Source organism: Platalea leucorodia (genome assembly GCF_965183815.1).
Source record: "Platalea leucorodia genome assembly, chromosome: 4".
In the NCBI taxonomy this organism is placed as follows: Eukaryota; Metazoa; Chordata; class Aves; order Pelecaniformes; family Threskiornithidae; genus Platalea; species Platalea leucorodia.
This window is the reverse complement of record NC_138826.1, coordinates 113,193,184-113,208,848: the sequence shown is the minus strand read 5'-3', so window position 1 is coordinate 113,208,848 and position 15,665 is coordinate 113,193,184. Positions and strand designations below refer to the sequence as shown.

At 42.8% G+C, this 15,665-nt stretch overlaps 1 long non-coding RNA gene across 1 annotated transcript; it reads right to left on the bottom strand.

Annotated features, from left to right (window-relative positions):
* Positions 1-3,495: 3,495 nt before the first annotated feature.
* LOC309589370 lies at positions 3,496-13,398 on the bottom strand. Its single transcript, XR_014227899.1, has 3 exons — positions 12,746-13,398; positions 11,138-11,375; positions 3,496-9,781 (listed from the first exon to the last, which is right to left on the bottom strand). It is a non-coding gene; the product is annotated as an uncharacterized lncRNA (long non-coding RNA).
* Between the last annotated feature and the right edge of the window lie 2,267 nt (positions 13,399-15,665).

Sequence of the window (15,665 nt, the reverse complement as noted above, 5' to 3'; positions counted from 1 at the left end):
GGAAGGCAGTATCTTTCTCTTGGCAGTAGATTAACCAAGAAAATGTTGATATAAGGCAATGACACACTGCCCTCCTGAATATGCAGATGAGTCTACATCATATTTGGATATGGAAAGTGCAGTGCTGTTATCAGAACCACCTGACCCCACCATTTTAGCCATTTAGGTGAATTAAGGTCACGTAGCCCTGGAGAGGAAAGGCCAGGGCAAAATGTATTGACAGTAAAATATGTCTAGTATATTGTGGGCAATTTCAGCTGAGTCACTTGGACAATAATGGAGTAAATCCCAGCATTGTGAAGAGCAATCCCACCTACATATTTTGGAACTATTTCAGTTTGCTTAGCACTTTCCACAAGGCATTTAGCAGGGGTGCCCTTTCACCATTTTGCTACATGAATCTTCTGCTTGCGCAGTTTCTGTCAGTTCCCAGCGCATACATTTTAAGTCTCAAATGTTGCATTTATGCTATAGCTTGTTTCCCTGGGTTTTTCATGCAAGATTTCATAATTATGGTGGTATTTAATGCTGTGAAAATCTATAAGTCTTTGAGAGAAATTCAAGTCTTTATAACTTGCTGACAGAGTCATATTACTTCTATGGTTTATTAACTTATTTCCTCTGGCTCCCAGTTCCACTGCTCAGAGGGTAAAACACTAGGGGTAATTTAAACCTTCAGCTTTACTGCATGCTAACTTGCACCATTTGAGAAGGTCTAGCTATATGTGTTGCTGACTGATGAACCCTGCCATAATTTAGCTCCTTATTGTATGTCTGACCCTATTAAACAGCGTGTCTCGTTTACATTCTGTTGGAGAACAGTTCTCACGTAAAGCCTTTATAACTCACTTGTCTGTCAGATGAGATTCATTTGTTCCTCATCTTCGAAACAGAACCCCCACATATGATCTACCTGGATCCTAATGAAATTATATCAAAATGTTGGCAGGCAGTTTCTCTCATTTCTTTTTAATGATAAATGTCATAGAAAAAGAAGCTTTTAGGTAATTGCTTTTACTCACAGTTGACTTGTTAGAGTAAGAGAAAAAGCCTAACTTTTTTTCTTTTTTCTTATTTTTTAGCAAACTGTTAAAAATCCAGATTTGTGCTACAAAACTTGAGGTAGTTTTCTCACCCAGTCTTATGGTACCTGAAATGCTTTCTGTCTCCTCTTTTGTCCAGCATGACAAGAGAAAGTTAGAGCTGTTTAGTAGACTATATTTCCATCTTTGTTGAATTTAAACTCTCCTCAAAGCCCCAAATGCAGTGTTGTGACAATGTCACTCCAATAGAAGAGGTGACAGAGTATATCCACTGAGCAACTTTGGTGGAGCTCAGGCAATACATTATTACTTGCATCTAAAATTTCCCTAAGCCTCCTCCATTGCTCTGAAGCATGGAGACACTAAATTTTCTGATATTAGATTTCCCAGGAATCCTAATGCAAGTCCCTTGGTGTTGACAGCACTGGATGCAGCTAAGGCCCAACACACGTCATAACTAGGTGCTCCTCTCCTGGTCTTGCCCATGGGCCCTGCAGTTTTCAGTAATCACTCAGAGCAAACAATGTGCCAGAATTCATCTTCATTCAGTCTCATGGGTTGTGATTTGACGGAGCTGAAGCTGGAGCAGAGCCTTCCACAGCATACCAGGAGGCTCAGATCGAGGACCTTATTCAGCACACCGGGCAAGCGCACCGTCTACCACACCACCGATGGGTGAGGTCAGTCACCTGCATGCAACTGCTTGTGGGGTTGTGCTGTAAATCAGATCAATGTTGAGCTTCTCTGGCTTTAAAGGACAACCCCACCCTGCCCCCCAAGCGTTCTGGTCTTCAGTGCTGTTTGTAGGGAATCGCGTTCATCCAGCCACAAGTATGGTGCCCCATGGCATGGGAACGGGCAAGGAGGGACAAAGAACAAGAAAGAAGTCTGTGAGCTGGTATTGCCACCAAAGTCCCCACATCATCACATTGCAGGATGACTTCTGCTCTGCCAGATAGTTCCCTGAAGTGCCCAAGGCATGAGACACTCTCTGATCCACCCCTCCATAAACAGCATGGCCATCTTGCTTCCCTGTACCCAAAGCTCTGGGGCTGGAGCATCTAAAACATTCCAGTGTGGGAATGCTTCTGGGGCAAGTTCAGCTTTGCTTTTGCTCCATCTGATGATATTTTAGATTGAAAGGATTTGGAAAACATTTTCCTTCTAACCATATGGAACAGTCCAGGGTGAGGGAAGGGTGGAGAAAATCTAAGAAGCAAACAGAACTTTTTCTCATAGGATTTCTTACTTTCATCCTACTTTAAAGTCTCCCTAATAAATAATTCTTGCATCCAAACAGTGCCAGGATATTTTAAAAGGACAAGCTGAAATTTTTCCTTATGCAATAGCAATTGAAAACCCTTTTTTGAGTATACTTAGTCAATGTATGCTGATATCTTACCATATGCATAGATTAGATACTCCCCAAGGTATATGTGTCAGAGCCAGGAAGGAGGAACAGGCCTTTGCAGGCACACAACCAGCAAATCACATTGGGTTTGTGCCTCACTCTGAAGCTGTTGACACATTGAAAGTATTACTGTAAGGGAGCCAGTCCTGGGAAGTAAAGCAGCATCCTAAGGATACATGGGATCAGACCTATTTTTCTATACCAACATAGGAGTTTGAACGAATCCAGGCAGAAGGGTTCCAAGGTTTGCTAGATTGGAGTAGTCTATCAGGTGAACCTGGCTAAGACACTTCCATTTCTGCAGGTAACACCATCCTGGAGGGAAGAGGTTAATATACCACCTGGCTTCCTTGGACTTGGCTGATCCCAAAAGACCTCTTTCATCTGGGTTGGTGAGAGGCTAACAAATTAAGACATAAACTTACACATCTGGCTGTACAGTGGGATGCTTTAATTACTCTGCTTCCCCACCCTCTCCTATGCAGAATGGTGTTCACAATGCCAGCGCAGGGACCCGCAGACTCCATGTGTCACCATATTTGTTTTGCCTTGTTCAGGAGACTGAAAAGCTGACAGCAAATAAAGCAGATACTCCAGACACTCAACAATTTCCTCGTTCCACACAGAAGGTCAGCTTCCAGGTGCTGACTCCAGACTGCTTCTCCTATTAATGCTTGCCAGCTAGCCTCCTGCTGTAGCCATGGGGCTTTTTTTTTTTTTTTTTTTTTTTTTTTTCCTCCAGTCCGCTGCCATATGCAGTCAGAGGACTTCTAGAACACTAGCCATTTCAAACCAGGCTTAAAACTGGCTTGTGCTGCCAGAATCAGGCAAAACTTGTTTACAGGAGTTAAGGATTTGGCCCTATTATCTACATAACTGAGCCGCTCCCTGCAATGATTGATTTCTCCAGCCAAATTACCCTTAAATAAGAAGCTGAGAGATAATGTCTGTAGATAGTAAATAGACCTTAGTATCAGTGCTATTGATAAGGTTGAAGTCTTGGGAAGAAAAAAGCAGCTCATAAAACTATACTATCAGAAATATTCCTGTCTTTTCTTTTCCCAGAAGGATGACTTTCAGTACAAACCTGTACAGTTCAGGAGATTCAGATACTTGCGGTCTCACTCGTGATAGTAGCTCGAGTTCCAGCTAAGGTCACGGGAATTACCCAGCTGCGAGTTCTGCTATGCTCTGCTTCCTTTTTCTAATGATTCCCCCAATCTTAAAATTACAGGTCAGTTGACTGCTGCCAGACCCATCTTGCGCTATTTCTGAAAGCTTTCATTTGTAGCAAATCACCAGTGAATAGCAACTGCTGCGTCCTTTAATATGCCTCATGTGTTTCATTCTTGATAAGATAGCATGATTACAAACTTGTGCAACTCTCAGGACTGAGAGAACAACTAACCTTTATGTACTTTATAGATCCTGACAATTACGGGTGTAGTTACACTGCAAAATTCGTCAGAGGTCTTCATTAGCCTTGCTTACAGCTGTGGATCCTCATCCCGGTGAGTGCAATCTGCCAGCAGCTGTGCCACCCCAGGCTCTGTGAACTGATGAGTTTTCATAAGCAAATTAATTCCTGAAGGAGCACCTCCAGGTGAAGGCACTTCCAGGAGAGCAGCACTGGGGACATTCTTTTCCACTGCAGAGCTGAGTCATTTGGCTCAACATGGGACCTCCTCAGTGGAGGAGCTGTCTGACGGGAGACTCTCTCATCGATGAGATAGAAGGGTAATCCTCCACCTATCCAGGGTGTGAAATTTCTCTGTAGCTACGCATGGTTCTCTGTTTTTCTAAAACCTCTCTATTGCAGCCAACACCCTTCTGTTCCAAGTTCCTAGATCTACCGTAGCAAGGCAGAGAGAGAAGTGCATTGTGTTGACCTGATTTTCACAGCAATTTCAGCTAACTAAGGTGTTTTCATGTCCTGTCCTAGGGTAAGTTACTGCTGCTTTTGCCCAGGATGACGATCTGTAGTGACAGCTGTTTCACCAGTGGAAGAAACTCCTTCAGTGTGGTAGAAGATGATGCAAAAACTGACCCAACTCTGCTGTGAGCAAGTATAAAAATACAAGCCACAGGCAGAGCAGGCAAGTAACAGTAGAGAGGGGAGACTGACACAATAAAAGACGAACTTGAACAATTTTCCAAACAGGTAAGAGGGCAAATAATCTGATTCGTAACAGAGGCAAAAATCTCCCTTCAGCACTCTCCTCTGAAGAGCTATCTGCATACCAGAAGTTCCTATACTAGTTTTCCCAAGGCCTAATCCTGAAAAGAAGCATATGAATGGACAGTATTCTATAACCATACCAAAACCCAGGTCTCCTTTCACTGTTTTTATAAACCCAAAGGCTGCCAGACCGTGGGAAGCACAAGACATCACACGTGTCGTGTCTTTGATCAGTCACAGGCTGATGAAGCACAGGGCAGTGAGCCCGACAGCCACCCTTCACTCAGGCTAAAGAGAAGAGCAATTAAGTCCCTTTATGGAGGAAGATGGTTGGGCACAGCAGAGGTCACTGCCCAAGTACACCCGGTGGGACATGGATTTGCAATGGCAGCAGAAGCTTGGAGACAACTGGTTGAGCTACACAAGTCTTCCAGAAAAAAATCAGCAGGCCAGCAGACAGAAAGTAAGCAGCAGCAATTTCAACCAAGAAGGAAGCAGAGGCTCTTTGAAACATCACCTTAGCTAGAAATGCAAGGCTGGGCACGGTCACTGAGAAAAGCACTCATTTTTGTGTGTTCCTGCAACATTCAGAGATGCAGCGCTGCACTAAAGATGTATGAATTTATCACTGGGTTTATTCTCCTCCTAGAAGAACCCAGCTCACTGTTCAGGCCAGATGGAAAATGAAATGCTGCAAATGCTAGTACAGAAAAACCATCCTTCTCTGATGTATTAGTAGACCTCAAAATAATAGCACAAACTCTTCTACAGATACCAAATGGCCTGTAAAATCAAGACTAGGTATTTTCCTAAAATGCAGACTGCAGTTGAAAGGGAAATTACTGACTTAATGAAGAAGTTAGTGGAGAAGGTTCTACAGATTGTATTATTCAGGAAGTGAGAATAAAATCATACTTGTACCTCCTCATCTTAACATTTATGATCAAAGTCAGCACCTTGTCAAAACAAATATTTTGTTTACTCCTTTAGTTTTTCTTAGAGAATACATGCATAAAAGCCAGTTGATCTACATTGTGCCTAAGGGGCTGTTTTGCAAAGGACATGAATGGGAGGAGACACATCCTCTCCCAAGCATAGCATGGCATGGGGGAATAGTGCTTAAAAGCAGAGGAGTTACTTAGCCTGATACAGTTATTGGGAGTATGCACCTAATTTGGAAATTCAGTAAATAACAATTAAATCATTAGCTAATAGTTCACACTTCATACAAAGTTATTAACACAGGCTTTTTTTTTTTTTTTTTTTTTCCTTTTACCCCCTATCCATTATCTTGCTTGTATCTGCTGTGGATGGTATTCTGTTGGGCTAATTGCCTTGGAGTGTGATACTCTCCTTACCTCACCAGTGTTGCATCCATATTAATTAGGACATAGCTTTGTAGTCATGATTTAAAACAGAAGTGATGCTGAAAGGGGTGCCCACACCTATTCATTCCATCCCTCTCCAGCCACACATACTTACTTGCTTCCTTCTGTCGGCTCTGGTGTTTATATGACCACGGATCTGGCTGTAAAATAGCACAACCCTGCAAATAAAAGATTCCTTTTCGACCAGAACAGAGTAAGAGCTGCATGAGCACTAGAGTCAGTGCAATGAAGAAGGCCATATGTGTCAGTATGGTGGGAAACAACGGGCAGTAAACGTAGGGACGTTAGCTGCTGCAGACAGATTGTGCGTATAAAAAGCAATATCCAGGAGAGGAAACAGTGCATGGAAGAGATCAGCTTTCCAGAGACTGTGTGGCAGCCATGCTAACTGTAGAATATACAAAAGACATTCTTTTGCACAGCTGGTTTATTTCTGAGATTTCAGATAATAGTTAACATCCTCCCCATTCCCTGCATGAAGACAAACTCAGAGATTTTTTTTGTTTCATATTTTCTTTTCTCTAGGCACTAGAAACTAAATGATCAGTTTGCAGTGTCAAAAGTCAGATTTTTTTTTTTATAATGAATGCACAACAGCTTACTTGCATGGTAGAGTGAGAGGCTGTCTTATGCATCACAGCTCTGCTCCTGCAATGCTTGGAGTTAGTCCTGGACTTCTGTATGTGTATGGCTTGCGGGTATTGCCTGGCTGAGCTCTAGGAGATTTAATTTGTTCATGAATCTTTAATGAATAGTCCAACTTGTCAGGGTACTTTCACAGTAGCAGGCCAAATTCCATCTTGTTTTTATTTCATTGTAGTGTAAAAATTTTTGGAGTCACCAGAGGGCACCATTATAGATAGCTTTATAAGTTTCATTTAACTGATGCTGTAGAAAGTACATTTTCAGGAAAGTGCCTGTTAATAGTCATGGGAGTCCTTACAGGGACTGTGGCATTCACAGGACAAGGGAGTATTTCTGATTGCCCTTTCCTCAGACTCCCCACGGTACCACACATACTCTGCATTGCAGCAAATGCTATGAAGAAAAATTCCATTGAAAATAGTTTAACTTAATTATAAGCAGATCCAAATCAGAGAATTAGCAATTGAGTAATTAAAAATGTGCGTTTCATCTTCAGTCATCTCTTCCTCTCCCCACCTCCCAGTTCGTATATTTTCTTCTCTTAGCTACATTTATTGTGATGAATCTAAGAGATTAAGACAAACTAAAAGAAATTACAAATCTCTCAGGACACCATATTCCATTTAACTTTAAAAATTTTATTTCCAGTAAACGCTTATGTTTTTCTTCTTCAATATGGCTTTGCCTCACAATGTGTTTCATCAGCAAAGAAAAATAATTTACCTTCCATTACCCAAAGGGATTTAAAAATGAGGAGTCAGTCTCGTATGGGTAGCATACAGCCTCCTAGCTCTCCTTGCCAGCAGGGAGTCTATTCAGCTAATTCCCACACCCCTTCATGAGCTGTTGCTGCCAGACCTTGCAGCGATATTAAGAATAAAGCAGTTCCTTTCCAAACACGTTTTCAAGGACTTGTATATTTTTTTACAGTATCAGACTTAGCATTATGACATCCTTTCCACTGATTATTGATAGATTCATTCAAACTCTATTCATGCTTATCTGGAAAGATAATCTTGCACGCAAGCGCAGAATCTAGCAATAGTCAGAGCTCAGAGTTGGCCCCTAGACACGTCTAGGAAAGTATTTTATATGGATTTAAACAATTCATTTTTTTAAAAGGCAGGAGTTAACTGCTGCAGTGCTGAATAAGGATGGATGCACAAGGTAGTAACCACAAGCCAGCAGCTCTGCAGGGAGTATCTGCGTACACACTTTTACCTGCCCCTTCCCTTCTTCCTGCAACTGCAAAACACGTTACTTTTTAATTATGTCATGCTTACTGCTAGGTATTATAGGGAAAAGCATACACACACACTTACTGTGAAACAGCGGATGAACAGGATGCAAAGTGTCAATTTGGATTCAGCCTTTTGCAAAGTATGTGGTGCCCTTGTACCTCAGCAATGTCCGTTCTTACACAAGCTCAGTGGACACATTTCAATCCACAGACCCGACAGGCCTATACTAATATGTGCATGTCTTCATTTTATCAAAACATTAAAATATAACTGCCAGTCTTCTGGAAACTGTTACTGCATTATTCATTGAGCAGTAATTCAGATGCTTAGTAAAACTAAGAGGATAATTTACTCCCAAGTTGCTGGATTTGTTTGAGGATTTTTTTCCCCTTCTCATATTTTGCATTCTTTCATTGGATAATTTAGAAGTAAATCTGCAAATGATCTTTTACCAGCAGCTGCATCAGACCTGGCACTGTCAGGATTTCAAACACCGAGGTTAAGCTGCACAGCCACAAGGAGCCTTTTGTTGATATTTTAAAGTAGGTAGGTTTAATGAAAGAACAACAACGACCACACACTTTGCTCAAATTATTAATGACAACATTCTGTGCTCAGGAATGGCCGATTCTGCTAAGGAGATTTGTCTCTGAATCCATTTACATTAGCTATTTCAGCTATGCAAACCACACAAATGAAGTTGTGCCGCCTTTCGAAAAGCTTCACCCCGTACTTTGCTGAAGACCTAACTACTCAGAAAAACTGTTTCTTCATCTCTGCCTGGAGCCTTTCCTCATTCTCTTCATGAAAGGAAAAAGGAGGCAGAGAGACTTCACTGGGCAAAGGAAAGGCACTTTTCACCCCCGCTCTGGTATTCTGCAGATTCCCAAATGCCTGTCTGGATTATTTTTCACATAGTATCAGGTACAGTCATATGATGGTCCCTCATACTGAACAAAGTAGCTAACAACTCGTGATAGATGGCCCCCAGAAAACTTCCAAAGGTTGGACCTGCTCTGCTGGAAACAATCCTTGCATCCGATCCCCCGAAACTGCTCCCGCTCAAGTGTGGCAAGTTTTCAGCCGAGACCCTGAAAAATTCTACCTGTGGGCTAAAGGAATTTCTAGTCTTTACTGGGCCAAATTCAAGTATGCTGTCAGGTACAGGCAAGTAACATTTAGTACCTTCAAAATATGTACCAAACCCTGATTTGATCCTTTTTTGTTGTACTCCCTCTGTTGCTATGACGAGTGGTAACTCCTACTAGATTTAACTTACGCAGCAGTATTAATTCTGTGCACTTCCACAGCATTTTCTTTTTGTTTGAAAATACTTCACAGACGTTACTTGCCCTCTACAGAAACACACCGTGCTGCGGTATTTTTGTGACATTCTATGAAGAATATAGAAAAGTTCTACAAAACAGTCACATTGCCGAAGTCATACCATTATCAGCAGAGGCATATTTCTGTACAAAGCTTCACCTACGAGCAAGTAGTAGAAACTATAATAAGGAATAGAATTATTAAACAAATAAACATGATATACTTTGGAAGAACCCAGATTTTTTTTTTTGTAAATGGAAATCTGCATCAGGCACTATCAGACTTCTTGGAAGGGCTCAGCAGCCACAATGATGAGGATGGTTTGGTTAGTAAGCGTATTTGAGTTTCAAGAAAGCTTTCAACCATGTTCCTCAACAAGGCTTTAAAGGAAACCAAGCAGCCATGCCTTAAGAGGGAAGATCCTTCCAGGGGTAAGTAATTGTTAGAAGATGGGAAACAGAAGACAGGATGGTCAGTGCTCAGAGTGGACCAAGTTCATCAGTGCAGCTCCCCAGCGGTCTGTGATGGAGCTGTCTGGTTCAGTGTACCTGGAAAACGGGGCAAAGAAGAATATGACAGTTTACTGATGATTTAAGTTATTTATTGAGGGTGGCAAGAATGAGGGGTGACAGACTGCACAACAAATCAGGCAGTGGGCAATAAAACAGCAGACAGAATTAAATATAGAAAAATGTAAAATGATGGACAGGCAGAAAAGCAATTCTAACTTCGCATAGTCGGGCTCATCTATGTGGTCGGAGCTGCCCATTAGCACTCAGAAGTGTGAATACTGGGGTTATAACAGAAGTTCCATATGGTATCAGCTCAGTGCTCAACAGAGATCACAACAAAGATGCTGTGAATGCTCAAGTTTAATATTAGCTCAGTGGAAGACTGGACAATCTTGGAAATGAGACCTGTCAAGGTTTGCTACATGCACAAACCCCCATATTCAGCTCTGGATGTGAAAGATGCTTGGAGGCTGGGAGAGCAGCAAAGGAAGAAGCATTTATACCTGCTCTGTTCTTAGGCTTTTATCAAAGCATCCACTTAGCTGTCTGCTGGAGACAGGATCGGTATCAGCTAGATGGATCTCGGCCAGGCCCAGCACGACCATTCTTTTTTCTATTCTGGTTACTGCTCTATGAAACGATCGTAATCCTCAGGAGCTTTCAGGCTGAGAGGTACATTGATAGAAACTGCTATTTTGCTAGAAATGCCATCACAGAATGGCAGGTAGCCCAGTCTAAAACTGCTCTGGTCAATAAGCAACACCTTTAATCCCCGAAGAGCCAGAAAGACAGAAAAACGCTGGCAAGGGGAGAGCTCACTGCACATTATGCTCAGTCGTGTTTTGCATCTTAGAGGTATCAGTAAGTTTGGGACTTTGCATCAGGTCAGAAAACAATATTTGTGTCCTCTGAACAACTTCGAGTTCCACATATAAAAAACAGTGAAATTTATTTCTTTAGGCAGCAAGCCACCAAAGGCCCATGTTTTCAGAGGTGTCACAGTTATTTAGTTAACTTTGTAAATTAATTTAACTGTTCTACTCTGGAGTTTGCACTTTTACTTATAGTTTGGTATCTGGAGAAATAAGGTATTTTCAGACATTTGCAGTGAGCAATCTGAAAAAGTATTTATTAACTAGAGTTAATAAAACTAATCCTAGAGTTTGCTTTCCAGGGAGATGCAGCACATTTTCCTGATATTATGCAGCACAAGGAGGTGAATGATTACAAACACGCAGCATAGGCTAAAGCAAAAAAAAAAAAAAAAAATCTAAACTTGCATCATATTATTAACAGTCAGTGAAGCTTGAAATTCAACTTCAAATCTGGCCCATCAGAGAAATTTAATACTTAGTGAACAGTGCTGCTTTTGAGTGAATCTAAAAATCTTACTTTTGTCTTTTGGAAGATGCAAGAAACTCTTTTCTGTTCAAAGCTTCATTTTGAATGGTCACATTGTATAGCTGGACTGGAGCCTGTGGACCCGTCAACAAGTAACTCCTACACATCAGAACTGCACTGGATCGTGACGTAGGTGCCCAAGCACATACTCGTCTCCCCGCAAACTGCAACTGAGGCTGAAGCTCCGCTCAGCCTCTGCTCCTGGGAGGCTGCTCGCCTTGCGATGCTCCTGGAGAAACAGCACAAGAGGGCGCCTGATGCCTCAAATATCTGAAGCCCGACTTTCACATACCATCTTTTCTGCAATAATATGTCATATTTCCAATGTCAAATTCAGATCAAAAACTGATTACAGAGAGGTGGGATGGGAAAGGGCATGACAAAGCCCTGAGCAGTACCTTAGCTGCATATGGTTTAGCCACAGTTTTGCGAACCTACTGAGAGTATTTGAGAGTATTTTCATCATCTATTAAATAGACTGGATTCTCTGTTAACAATTCTGTTTTCTAAATAAAAGCCTGCATAAATTTCTGTGGGGGAAAAAAAACCCTGCCATATGTGAGATTTAAATTGTAGAAAGCAGGAGAAACATCTCCAGAAAACAGTAAGACAAAAGCCAAAAAGGTTAAATAATTTTATGTCAAATTTAGCTTGGCAATCACCCAAACTGTGGACTTTGGCAGATTGCTTGTTGGTTATAACAGAAGCCACTTCCTCTGCAGCAACAGGCATATGAACACTATTGTGTGCTTCCTGGGGACGGGCCTGGGGTGTTTCAGTCCTCCGGGTGGGAGCTCAAAGCTGCACAATGTTGCTTATGTGGAGCCGAATGATTGAAAAACACAAAGCCGCAAACCCCCACCGGTGGCCCCGTGGGGAATTCTCCCATGCATATCTCGTTAGGAAATGAATCGGGGCATTTTTCTCCCTGCCCTGGCTCCGGGCACTCTGACAGCTCCATTCAGCAGAGGGGAAGAAGGCTCTGCCCAGGGCTCCTCTACAGCTGCAGATGACTCATGCTGGAAGAGCCCCTTTCAGCCAGATTTAAGGGGACAAAGTCTTCCAGAAGTTTTTCCAAGCTCATTTTAACATGCTGATTTCTATCATTTTAAAGCTTTCTGCTTAATTGCTGCTTGCACAGCAGAGCCTGGCCTGGTGCACGCCGAGCGATCTGACGAGGCAGGAAGAGCAGCAGGCCCAGGCTGCTCCCCAGAGCTGCGGCGGCTGCCTGCTCCCTCCTGGCAGCCACACTCCTCCCTCTCCTGCAGCAACATCCCCAAGGAGAAACCGCTCCGTCCTTGCTGCCTTCTTGGGACACACAGTAGAACCAGAGAAACAAACTCTGCACCCCCGGTCAGTGCCTGCTGCTTTCTTGGTCCGTGAAAGGAGCACTGGGCAGACGGGACTTTCTCAGTGCTTTCCTCCCAGGACCAGCACTGCCTGGCCAGAGGAGCAGGAACCCGTTTGAAGCTCCTGTTCCCACTTTTCATTGCTGTTTGCTTGAAGGGTAAGCAGCTTCCCTACCCTTCCCTTCCCTTCTACAGCTCCGTACAGGACCATGGAGGCACAGACGGGGTTATACAGGCTCTGGTTGCTCACCCCACTAGGTGAAGACGGGCAGTCCTGGAAGTAGCTTCCTACAGAAGATGACGTGATGAAGGTACTTCTCCTGCTGCCTCTTCCTCCCACTCTGCTCCCCACTTCCACATAGGGGAGGCTCAAAAAAGAGACCTTCCATTTGGATTTCAGCCGTCAGAGCAGAAGCAAAGTCTTCTTGTAGGAGAGCAAGAAAGCATTCATTGCTGAGGTTCGGGCAGAGCACACCACCATGCTCCCCCACAGTGGTGCGCGAGAGTGACATCATTATGCTAATATACGAGACAGGAAGTGCAACCAAGCATAAAAACCACTGAAAGTGAATATCTATGAAGTGCTGCCAAGAACACTAACGACAGCACTAAACTGAAAATGAGAAAAAGAGGCTTGGTTCATCTAACTTCTTCCAGTTTTAGTAATATGTAGTGTCACGCGTAACAGTAGGTAGTAAGAACAGGTCCTTGGATAGACACTGCTCAGGGCCTTTAAACCTTACAAGGAAAAATTTCCCCCCAAGGTGATGGTGACCTTCCAACGTCCCACCCCAGTCCACAGATTGAATTCAGTACTTTGACCCCAGTCTGATGATCCAGATAAACTGGCTGGGATTTGTAAACCTGCCCTGCCCCCCCCCCCCCCTTTTTTTTTTTGAGTTATACTAGTTCATTACCAATGATCTTACTTCGTCATTCATTCTTGCATTTGTTATTATGTGGATTCTTTTATTTTCCAGAAAATTGCCCTGTCTTCTGTCTCCTTCAGCATGGCTCTCCTGCCCAAGTCTGAGCCTAGACTTCTTTATAGTCACTCAAGTCACCTATATATAATATGAGTCACAGTCTCATATTAATGTAAACATACAAATAGGGTCATCTGAACCACACTTTATCCGTAAGACTTCTCTCCATCAATCCTAGAAATTTCTAGAAAGACCCTAGCAGCTCATAGTCAGCCAAGTTTGTGTCCCCTACTTGCCTTTGCATCAAGCAGCTGACAAACACAGTGGCAGCACCCAGCAGAGGGGTGGCACTTGGCTGCAGGGAAGCGATGCCTTCAACAACCACAGCTTTCCAGAAAGTTACAGATGAGCATACAACTTCCAGATAGGACTTCACGAAACCATAAAGCCAGTCTGATCACTGACTGCTGCCAAAATGGGAGGTTCACCCTCCTGCTTCCCTTGCAGGGGCACTCATTTGACCCCACAACAAGCCGTTCACAGAGCTACACTGGCATCAATCAACCACTGCAAGAAAAGTGAGGTTTTTTCTGCTGATCCAGCTCACTGCAAGTTCACCTGCCTGCCAGCGCTGGTACGCGGGTGGACTGGGGAGGGAAGGAAGCTCACGTGGACTGGGGTATACGACCTGCTTGGTTGAATAACAGAACGATGCACTACGCTACTGAATAGGTTGAAGTGAATTCATACAGACCCCTGTATGGGCACCTGTTTGGAGTTTACAACTCTCCATTACCGAGCGATTATACTGATTCCACTTAACATGCCCCAGTTTGCAGGTTGCAATTTTAATACCGCAGGACTAATGACCTGGTAAGGCAGATGGGGCAGCTCACAGCAGCCAGAGCTGGTGCTTCAGCACTGTGCAGCGTCTGAGAGGTCCTTCATTGAGCATACCTCCAATTTTCCAAGGTTTCTGTTTCCCGTACAAGTCACGTTAATTTACATCACTACTAATTGCAGGATTTTTGGAGCTGAGGTCATGGATACATGGCTCTGCTTCTTTGATTTACAATACAGAATCTGTACAGCATAATACAAAATATTGCAGCCTTAGCAACATATCATTCCCCTCAAAAGCTTGTTCATAAAACACCATTTTCTACAACATAAACGACCCCACACAGAAATTATTAAATGAAATACAAGCAGGTGTTGCTGTTATTCACAAGACATTTTCAGTTCCCTGCTGTTGTATCTATATAACCTACCTAATGTTTGGAAAATACAGTAATTAAATGTGTCGTTACTTCCCTTCATAATTCAGCATCAGATCCTATAAACCTGGAGTTATTAAAAATGTAATTAACCTCTTTAAACTTTGGAAAATTTTATTTAATAATCCTATTTTTTAACTCTCATACAGTTGAAATATGATGAAAACATCAGTGTTTTATGTAGCAAATACAACAGATTAATTCAGCCCTAGCTTTTAAATAGGCTTCTGTACAAAATATGCCCAGAAATCAGAGACCTTCCAAAAAAATTCCAACTTTAAATAGGATTAAGCAGTCTTAGAATAACCACTAGTCTTATCAGCAGACCGCCATCAAATTAAGGTGGCCTGCTTTCTCTCATTTATACCCCCCTATAGACCAGGGCAGAGAATTGGACCCTCTAGAAATGAAAGCTCTGTACAGCTGTGACAATGACATTACTCCTGAGTGCTGTTACTCCTGGTATGAGCTACAGGCCCTGAATTTACCTCCCTTAATTTTGTAAATGTGCTCCCCATTGTAAATGCTTTGAAAAGAAACCAACCAACAAGAGAAAGAGAATAGCAACTGCTGATTTAGAACCCATAGCAAACAATTCTTTGCTTCGGCTACAATAGGGGGTACATGAATGAATGAATTCGCTGCTTTTGACAGCGGCAGGAACTGGGTTGGCGTCCCTGTTCCCAGGGCTGTTCTCTCTACTTCTTTGTACCAGGTGCAGAAACAAAAAAGGAGAGTTTCTGGCCTATGTTTCTTCAGATAACTGAAAATTTTCAGGGCTGCTATTTGTTCAAAGCTTCACACCAAGACCAATTACGGGAAGTTCAACAGTTTGTGTTCAGTCACCTTTAAAGAAAGGTAATGGCAGTAAGTGTAAGGCTGTGCTGCCTCAAAGGCACTGGGCAGTCTTCCATCCCGCAGGGATCTCTATCACACTCCTCACTAACACCAGCCACGCTGTAACACA